Raw genomic sequence first — 9,910 nt, 5'->3', positions numbered from 1 at the left:
CGGTGAAATTGGACACCTCCAGAGAAATTGCCCGATAACGAAAAATTCTGGCGCTGATGGGAAGATTCTCAGGATCACAGCTGCAGGAGAGCCTGCTCAGGGACCACGTTAATGTATTTAAGGCGTCTCGTTGTAACAGACTTATAAACTATCTAGAACTGGTGCAACTAGAGTCTTACCTTTTGCGAGATCCTGTCTGTATAGGAATTCTCGTGCTGCGTATACTTGTCTTTTGTAGTATGTCTTATTCGCAGCAATAGTCTGGTGGTAAATCTAAAGTACTGTAACTCTTGTTCATAGTTGCACGGTTGCGTATGGTCTGTAAATGTCTTATGTTTGAATTCTAATGTCTTTAAAGTTTTTGTATGATTTCGACATTATCATACAATCAGATCCCACTTGATCGACGCGAAAACAACTTCATATGTACGTCCCTATCTTCTAGATCACTTTTACAGCAAAGCCATCATGTCAGAACACTGAAGTACTCATTCCCGGAGTACCTCTTAGTTATCTTCTATCCGAAGAAATCCCCGAAGTACCACTCGTGCAGTACGTCAAGTTCAATCCAGGGATTCATACAGATGATCTATCACTGAAGAAGGTATACATAAGAGTGTTATATAATCAAGGTTCTACAGGTTTAGAATTGATGATTCCGCCTTAACTTATTTCCTCCTTGGGATACGAGGGTAAGGAAGAATCAGTTATTCGACTACCTTTTCAATCTTAATTATATACGACTCGTATACACGAAATTGTGATCGTGAAGCCCTGTATGAATTCTAAAATGGACTTCAGGACGGAGAAACCGCCTAAGTATGCGAGTAATCACATCGTCATGGGAATAAACTTAGAACCCAGTACGACTCCTGAAAACAGATCACCATATAGTTTAAACACCCACGGAGATACAAGAATAGTATGGACAACTCAGCGAACTACACAGAAATAGAATTAGAAGACTAGGTTTCTCACCCTCGAGAACCCCAGTCAGATTCTTCCAGAGGTCGATGGATCGCATCGTATGTGCCTCGGATATCGAGGACTCCGTCAAGATTTTCATAGAAATCGTGATCTCTGCCTCACATAGACAAAATAGTTGAGCACACGTAAGGAAAGAACTACTTCCAGGAATGGACCTAAGATCCGAATATCACCAGTTCGATGTGTTAGGGAAGGATGTCTGGGAGACTATCTTCCGAATTCGATGCGGACGCCTCGAGTCCGTAGTGATACCCTTCGGATAGGACCAATACGCCCATGGTTTTCATGAGATAAATGTTTAGGGTTACGTCTTTCTTACTTAGATCGGTTCGTCATTTCTCCATGAAATGACTTACTTATCTACCCTCGTAGTAAGAAGAAAACCCATGAAAACATTTCCCACAGGGGAACTTTTAGCGAAGTTCTATAGGCTTGAGTTTTGAAATTGAAGAATCAAATTTCTAGGACACACTGTTAGTAATGTGAGAAATTTTGAGTACTCTTTCAGTTTGCCAAAACATTTGAGCATTTATCAACACCAGAGGAGCCGACAGCTTTCGCCAAATGTTAGGTCTTACCAACCTACCGCCTTAGTTCATTCAGAACTCCTCGCAAGCTTCAGATACTAGTACGACTTTGACCCAGCGAGGGGTGGCCTTTGACTGGGAAGTTACGCAGGAAAAGGAACCTCCGAGATTTCGAGTGAGTGACCAAGTTCTTTAGGATAACTCACTCTGTGAATGGCTTTATACGCTTCGTAAAGCGTGGAAAACTAAATCCATATTTGACAGGACCTCTGAGATTCTTATCAGAATCTGTCCTGTGCCTCGCTCAAACTAGACCTACTCCGCGAACTTAGTAGCGTACTTTCTACTCTTCGCATCTCGATCGTGAAACCATACCTTTCCGTCAGGACTCTTACAAGTCCATTCGTCAAGATCTGTGCCTTCGTATCATAACCGTAGTGACCCTTGACCGATAGGTCAAGTGGACGAAACAACGCCGTCACCAATTAGTGAAGGTTCGTTGGGATACCAACCGAGAGCCCGTTTTCACTTAAGTGCGCTAGAACCAATCGATTAGGAAGTTTCCTCCTCACGTCTCGATCATTCGTGTACACTTCCATGCCTAAATTCTAATTTCGGGACGAAATTCCCTTTAACAGGGGGATGATGTGACAACCCGAAATTTTCCATTCAAATCAAACCACATCAATCCAATAGAAGTAGAGCAGTTTCAGTGAGAATTCGAACTTTTGGAATAAGTTTGGAAGTTTTAGGGTTTTACCCCTAAGGAATTATTAGGAGAGTGGTTGCACTAGGATGTTGTGCAACACTGTAAATCCATTACTCTAAGTCATTAGAATCCATTCCGAGAATAGAAATATTTTCTGCCAAAAATCTCTGGACTATAAATAGAATTCTGAACCAAATTGGTTCATTATTTGATTTCCAATTAGAGAAAAGCCAAATACTCTCACGGATCTTCGGATTTTAATCCCAGATTGTGAGTCTACTTCCCTAAATGTGTTTTAATGCTTGTTATATGCTTTATTACATTGATTACTTGTCCAAAACAGAAGATCCGAGAGTTTACCGCCCAAGAACGTTCTGGGGGAGTAAACTCCAAAATCAAGCCTAAAGGCCACCTAGTCCCATTTCTGTGTTAGGCATCTATCTAAGGACTTAGTGTAGGATCATATGAGGCTAGAAACAAATCAAAAGCAAGTAGTTTGAGGAGTTTACGACCAAGGAACCACCTCTTGGGCCGTAAACTCCAAGTGAAGGGCACAAATGAGTGCCTAGTGATCCTTTAGCCTTAGAACAAGTACCTAGAAGCCTTAAGCAAGTGTTTTAGACCAACAAAACAATTAGAAACCCACTTTGGAAGGGAGTTTACAGCCAAGATGCTCCTTAGGCCGTAAACTCCAAGTTTTAGGGCCAAAACCCCCTTCAAACTCTTCCTAGGGCTTAGTCTTCATTTTTAGCATGCACCTTAATGGGTTTAGGACCAAGGAAAATCATTAAAAGAATAAGTGTTTGAGAGTTTACGGCCAAGAGTATTTCTTGGGCCGTAAACTCCTTAAATGGGGTCAAAGGACACCCTAAACACTTCCATAGGCCAAGAAACTTTTAGGGCAAGTACTTAGAGGAGTTAGGGACTAGTTAAAATTCTTAGGACCTCATGTGTGAGGGAGTTTACGGCCCAAAGAGTTCTATGGCCGTAAACTCCATCAAATGGTCCCATTTAGTGCCTTGAACCTCCCTTAATCCAAGTATTGAAGCCTAGACTTGCTCCTAGATTTGTTAGACACTTGAAAAGACAATAAGAACCCTCCCAAGGGAGTTTACGGCCGTAAACTCCAAGGGAAAAGGGTCTTTGGGCCGTAAACTCCCCTTAGGAGTCAATATGGTGCCTTAAACTCTTGCCTAGCCTTGAAGCATTTCCCCTCTAAAGTTGTAGTACTTCTATGCACCATTTCATGGCTTGTTTGAGAGTTTACGGCCAGGAGCTTACTCCCCTGGGCCGTAAACTCTAATGATTATGGTCTTCTGACCTTAAACTTCCATTAGGGGCATTGCACTCCTTTATTGCAACCCATTTGCCTCCTAGCACTTGACCAAAAGTGTTGTCCTTGCGCTTAAATGTTATTACTTGTATAATTAGTGTTATAATCACTAATTATTTATATACATATGTCTTCATATGTAATTAGGATCATTGTGTGTGTCTAAGTCATCACTTGACACCAAGCACTTGTCCGATCCTTCCGTACGATAACAGCCCGTTCATTTCCATTCACATACTACAGGTGAGTTCATACCCCTTAACTAATGTTTTAAACTATTTCAAATGTTTTATGGGGGGGGGGATACAAGTAGAATCATGCTACTTATTATATCAATCACATGTGATTAATATACAGCATTCAAAAGATTTGGCTACTCATTAGCCGTTTTACCAAATAGTTTCCTTCAAAAGATTTTTATAAACATTTTATATGTTTTCAACTACTTATTACACTGTACTTCTTACTCTGTCATCATATTTCAAACTCATTTACAACTGTGCTTTCAAACAAGTGTTCTTTGTACTTATACTGTTTTATCAAACAAATGTTCTTTATACTCAAAACTGTTTTATAATACTTATTCCTTCAAATTGCTTTATGGATTGACATCAAGTCGATCTTCTCTTAAAATAATATTCCTGTTTCAAATGTTTTACAAAACTTACTTATGCTTTTATTTTATTATAAATTGCATGCCTCTATATGTATAGTTATATAAGGAATGTTTAAAAGACTTAGGAAGACTATCCACCCTATTTCCTTTTCGCGCCTTGAGATGTGGTCTGGTGGGACATTGGGTATTCGTCCGAAGGTCGTTTAAAGATTTGTTATATATCATGTGTACATATATAGTCATAAAGGGTCCTTCCAGTTCATCCTATGCCCTTGGGTAGCAAGGGTATACATCCACGTCCATACGTACTACTTAGATTATTAGTAAGCTACCATATGGGTAGTTCAGGAAGATACTAGAACCATTATTAGAACGCGATATCATACAATAAGTCAGTTCATTCATGAGTCAATACTTTCTAGAACATTGCTATACAATACATATATAGTTATACTAGAAACAATACATATACAGTTATACTAGAAACAATACATATACAGCTATTCTAGAAACAATACATATACAGATATACTAGAAACAATACATACACATATATACTAGAACGCTTACGTAACAATACTTGCTAGATAGAGAGAACACACATTCCAGCTAGCACTCGTAGAACTTTACCGTACTCTACTATAATATTTACATTATTATACTTATAGGAGTACTCGTGCATTGATATATCAGTAGGAGTCCTATTACATTTTATATGTATCGACTCTGTTATCGAATCCGTGTTCTTATCTTTACCTTGTGATAAAATCACATAATCGACGAGATAGAATGGATTATTATCCTAGTACCAAAGGATACATATTGAGGGATTGACCATTCCTAGAATCTCTGTTAGCTACAGAGGTAAAAGTACATCCATGGATGTCAAACGGTTGGTACCATTACAGGTGCACAATTAAGGGATTGACTATTCCTATACCCAGCTGCTCGCAACAGAGGTAAGAGTACATCTATGGATGGCTTAAAGTTAACAATGATAGTTACCCTAGTACAAAAGGGTAATATTCAGAACAGTCAGGTCTTGGTAGAAGACTACATTCAGAACAGTCAGGTCTTGGTAGAAGACTACATTCAGAACAGTTAGGTCTTGGTAGAAGACTACATTCAAAACAGTTAGGTCTTGGTAGAAGACTACACACAGAACAGTTAAGTCTTGGTAGAAGACTCATTTTTGTTACTAATAGGAATCATAGGGATTTCTAGGGATTTTCAAACATTTACAGTTGAGACACAAACATTTTCATACTTATACTAGCTTTCTTTCAAAGTAATGTCATGTCTTAGAAATTATAAGTTTTTACAAATTAAGACACATTAATACTTATGATCTCACCAGCTTTATAGCTGATACTCGCTTTCAAAATTACTTGTATCCTCAGGTCATCATAGACAGGTACCGATGCAAGGAGAAAGGAAGATGAAGCTTATTCAAGAATTATCTTTCATTTTGATTTATGCTTTAGTGTTTATCAAAATTTGACAGAATACAATTGTATAATAATTATTTTATTAATGCAATGGATGATGTTGTTGCTTGTTTACTACTTTGCATTGTTGTTGATACTATACATGACGTCCTCCGCCCCAGAATGTTTCCGCCGTTCTTGGTTTTGGGGTGTGACAATTAAACTTTTCGTGCCTACCATCGCATCGAACTCAGAGCCTAGACAATTCAGCTTTGGTACTTTACACAGATTCAAGTTGCTTGTTATCACTTAATAGAAATATTTTTGATTTTTCTGATTTTCTAATGGTTTTGGATTTCTGATTTTCTAATTTTTGTTTGTTTTTTTTTGTTTATTTCTCCCCCTAAATTTGTGCATGGGAAAGAATGAAATTAAAATGTGAAAATTTAAACTAATCTAAACAAAAATTAATCCTCAAAGCGAATCATTTTTAAATAGTTTACCAGCACATCGAATCGAGCTTTGTTAAACGGCTTTGTGAACAGATCCGCCACATTATTGGAAGTGGGAACCTGTTCTAGCCGAATGAGCGAGCGCTCATAACAATCTCTGATAAAATGAATTTTGATGTCGATGTGCTTGGTTTTTGAGTGCTGGACCAGATTCTTAGCAATTTGGATGGCAACTTCATTATCACAGAATATGGGGGTTTCTTGAAAATTCAAACTGTAATCCAACAGCTGATGTTGGATCCATATGACTTGAGAGCAACAGGCAGACACAACTACGTATTTTGCTTCTACTGTTGAGGTCGAGACGGTATGCTGCTTTTTGCATTGCCAGGATACCAGACTGTCTCCTAGAAATTGACATCCACCTGAAGTCGATTTCCTGTCAAGTTCGCAACCACCATAATTGTTGTCTGCAAAAGCATAAAGGTCAAATTCGGAATTTTTCGGATACCAAAGACCTAGTTTTGGGCTACCTTTGAGATACTGAAAAATTCTTTTAACAACAGTAAGATGAGATAGTTTAGGATTAGCCTGGTAGTGCATGCATTGACAGACTGCAAATATGATGTCTGGGCGACTTGCAGTTAGATACATCATCGATCCAATCATTAATCTGTAGTCCGTTTGATCTACGGATTCGCCTTCAAAATCAGGAGTCAGCAGTGGTCTCTCCGCCATAGGCATCAAAGTAGGCTTAGCGTCTCTGAACCCGAACTTCTCGAGCATATCATCCACATATTTGGCTTGATGAATCAGGATTCCGGCTGAAGATTGTTTGACCCGAAGCCCTAAAAACATGGTCATCTCCCCCAATGAACTCACCTCAAATCGCTTTGTCATGACGTCCTCAAACTCCTTGCATAGCTGAGGACTCGTCGACACGAAAATGATATCATCCACGTATATTTAGACCAGAATTTGGTCTTTGCCATCATGCTTGATGAATAAGGTCTGATCAATAGTGTCGTAGGAATAGGCATGATCGAGCAAGTGTTGTGTGAGCGTAGCATACCATGCTCTAGGAGCTTGGTGCAGTCCATACAAAGCCTTGTATAACTTGTAGACATGGTTGGGAAGTTTTGAGTTAACAAACCCAGGAGGTTGGTCAACATAAATCTCCTCCTTCACCTTGTCGTACAAGAAATTCTTCTTGACGTCCATTTGATATACGGTGAAGTTCATGTAGGAGGCGTAAGCGAGAAAGATACGAATGGATTCTAAGCGCGCCACCGGAGCATAGACTTCTGTATAATCAAGACCCTCAATTTGCCTGAATCCACGGACCAATAGTCTCGCCTTATTACATACAATAACACCCGAATCATCGTGCTTGTTGCGAAACACCCATCTGGTGTCAAGAGATTTCTTGCCTTTAGGTAACTCTACCAACTTCCAAACCCTAAGCCTTTCGAATTGATTTAGCTCGTCATGCATGACATCTACCCAACTGGGTTCATTCAAAGCCACATCGACGCTCTTGGGCTAAATTTGAGAAATGAAGCAAGAATAAAGACATGTGTTGATGTCTCCACTTTGACTTCTCGTTTGAACTCCGTCGCCCAGCTGGCCAATGATGTTTTCAATCGGATGATTACGCTGTATGCAAGAGGGTATTTCGTGATTGATGTCATTAAATGAGACGGGAAGATTATGAATATTTACAGCTCCGTCATGTGCTGAAGATTTCACAATAAATGTACCACCTTCGTGCGGTGAATTTGCTACAAACTCATCTGCGATCTGTTCAGGAAAAAGAAGTTCCATTAGATTTTAAGTGACAATGGAAGCATATTGATTCATGAACTCTCTTTCAACTGGAGTTAGAGGAGTAGCATCAGCATCTGGAGTAGATTGATGTGTTGAGGACTCGGGAGAGGTGATTGGAATAGATGACACCACCGGTGAATTAGTAGCAGAAACCAATGGCGGTCTGTAGACAACCTCTTCATCTTCGTCTTCAATGATAGTCTTCGAGCCAGAAGTAGAACCAGCTTGGTTATCAGACGATACACTAAAGGACTTGAATAGAGATGTGTAGTCAAATAGCCAATCAGGACCCACCCTAGCATCTGTCTCATTCTCTTCAAGCCAGCAAACATCGAAAGACTCCACAATTTGCTTCGTCTTCTTGTTGTAACCCTGTAAGCAGTACGAGCAGCGTATCCGACAAAGTAGTAATCATCATCTTTGGCATTGAACTTTGGGTTGGATTCCAAGTGGATAAGGGTGCAAGGACAACCAAATACTCGACAATGGCTGACAGATGGCTTGTGTCCATAGAGAATTTTATATGATGTTTTCATCTGGGCTTTGTTGATCAGGACACGATTTTGAACGTAACAAGTTGTGTTAACCGCCTCTGCCCAAAAGAAAACTGCAAGTTTAGAATCATAAAGCATCGTCCTAGCAACGTCTTGTAACGTCCGATTCCTCCGCTCAGCAATACCGTTCTGTTGAGGTTTCCGGACAAAGCTGAATTGATGCACGATCCCTTTATCAGCGCAAAAATGATCAAGAACAACGTTCTTGAATTATGTTCCATTGTCTGTACGAAGCACTTTCACTTGGTTGTTGGTTTGGTTCTCGATCCCAATGAACTTTTTGATAAGATCAGCGATCCCAACTTTGTTGGAAAGAAAAAAGACCCACGTGAAACGAGAGAAATCATCTATCACAACGAGACAATATGAATTTCGGTTGATGCTGAGAACGTTGACCGGACCAAATAAGTCCAAATGCAACAATTGGAGCACCTGATTGATGGAGTTGACCTGCTTTGGCAGATGTGGTTTCCGATGATGTTTTCCTTGAGCACAGGAAACACATTTCTCAAAAGTAATAAAATCTCTGACAGGAAGACCTCGGACCATTTCGTTCTTAGCAAGATGATTCAGATTCTTTGCATTTGCATGACCAAGTCGACGGTGCCACAACATATCATTTTGTTCAGAGACTTTAGAAAAGAGACAAGTGACTTCATCAGGAACATTACTGTTCATGTCGATGATATAAGCATTCCCATCCCGCTTTGATTTTACAAGAATCCACTCCTCCGGGATGACAATGCCCGACTTTAAGATCAGACATTCTTTATTGGTCAAGTGTGTCGAATAACCTTTGTCATAGATTTGGGAAACACTCAACAGGATATGCTTTAAGTCAGGAGCATAGTTAACATTCTCACAACTTAGCACTCCATTGGAAACAGTTCCTTTCTGAGTGATCTTTCCTCCTTCTCCGCCCACAAATGAAACATATCCCCCATTAAATGTCTGAATGTCGTGCAGTTGGGAGATATCCCCAATCATGTGCCTGGAGCAGCCGCTGTCGACATACCAAGGTATGATGACATTCCTCCGCAACTGTCCCTGCACGATGAGCGAAATTATTTAGATTTGGGGACCCAGGTCATTACAGTCCTGGGTTGACCCTTAACTTTCACAGATTCCTTTTTTAATTTTTCTTTTTCAACAGGTACAGAGGAGGATGATGACTGATTAGTTTTTAATTTTGGCATCCAGTGATATTTAGGTGTTGAAACAGTTTCCGTTTTAGTTTGCTTTGAGCAGGTGGATTTTCTACTCGAAGAGTTTGAAGATCCAGACCTACTTTTTGACGAAATCGACTTTGGCTTAGCTTGGGTTGATTTTGGCAAACTGTTTGTGAATTTATTGAAAACCTGTTTGTTCTTTTGGAAATTTGCCACTTTCTTGTTTTTATTTGTTTTCCAGTAATCATCTCGAAAGCGAGTTCTTGAGGATTTTCTAATTAAAGATCGTCCTCTAGACTCATTTTCTCC

The sequence above is a fragment of the Lactuca sativa genome, chromosome 4 (assembly GCF_002870075.4).
Source record: "Lactuca sativa cultivar Salinas chromosome 4, Lsat_Salinas_v11, whole genome shotgun sequence".
Taxonomy (NCBI): Eukaryota; Viridiplantae; Streptophyta; class Magnoliopsida; order Asterales; family Asteraceae; genus Lactuca; species Lactuca sativa.
Note: the sequence above shows the minus strand (reverse complement) of the source record.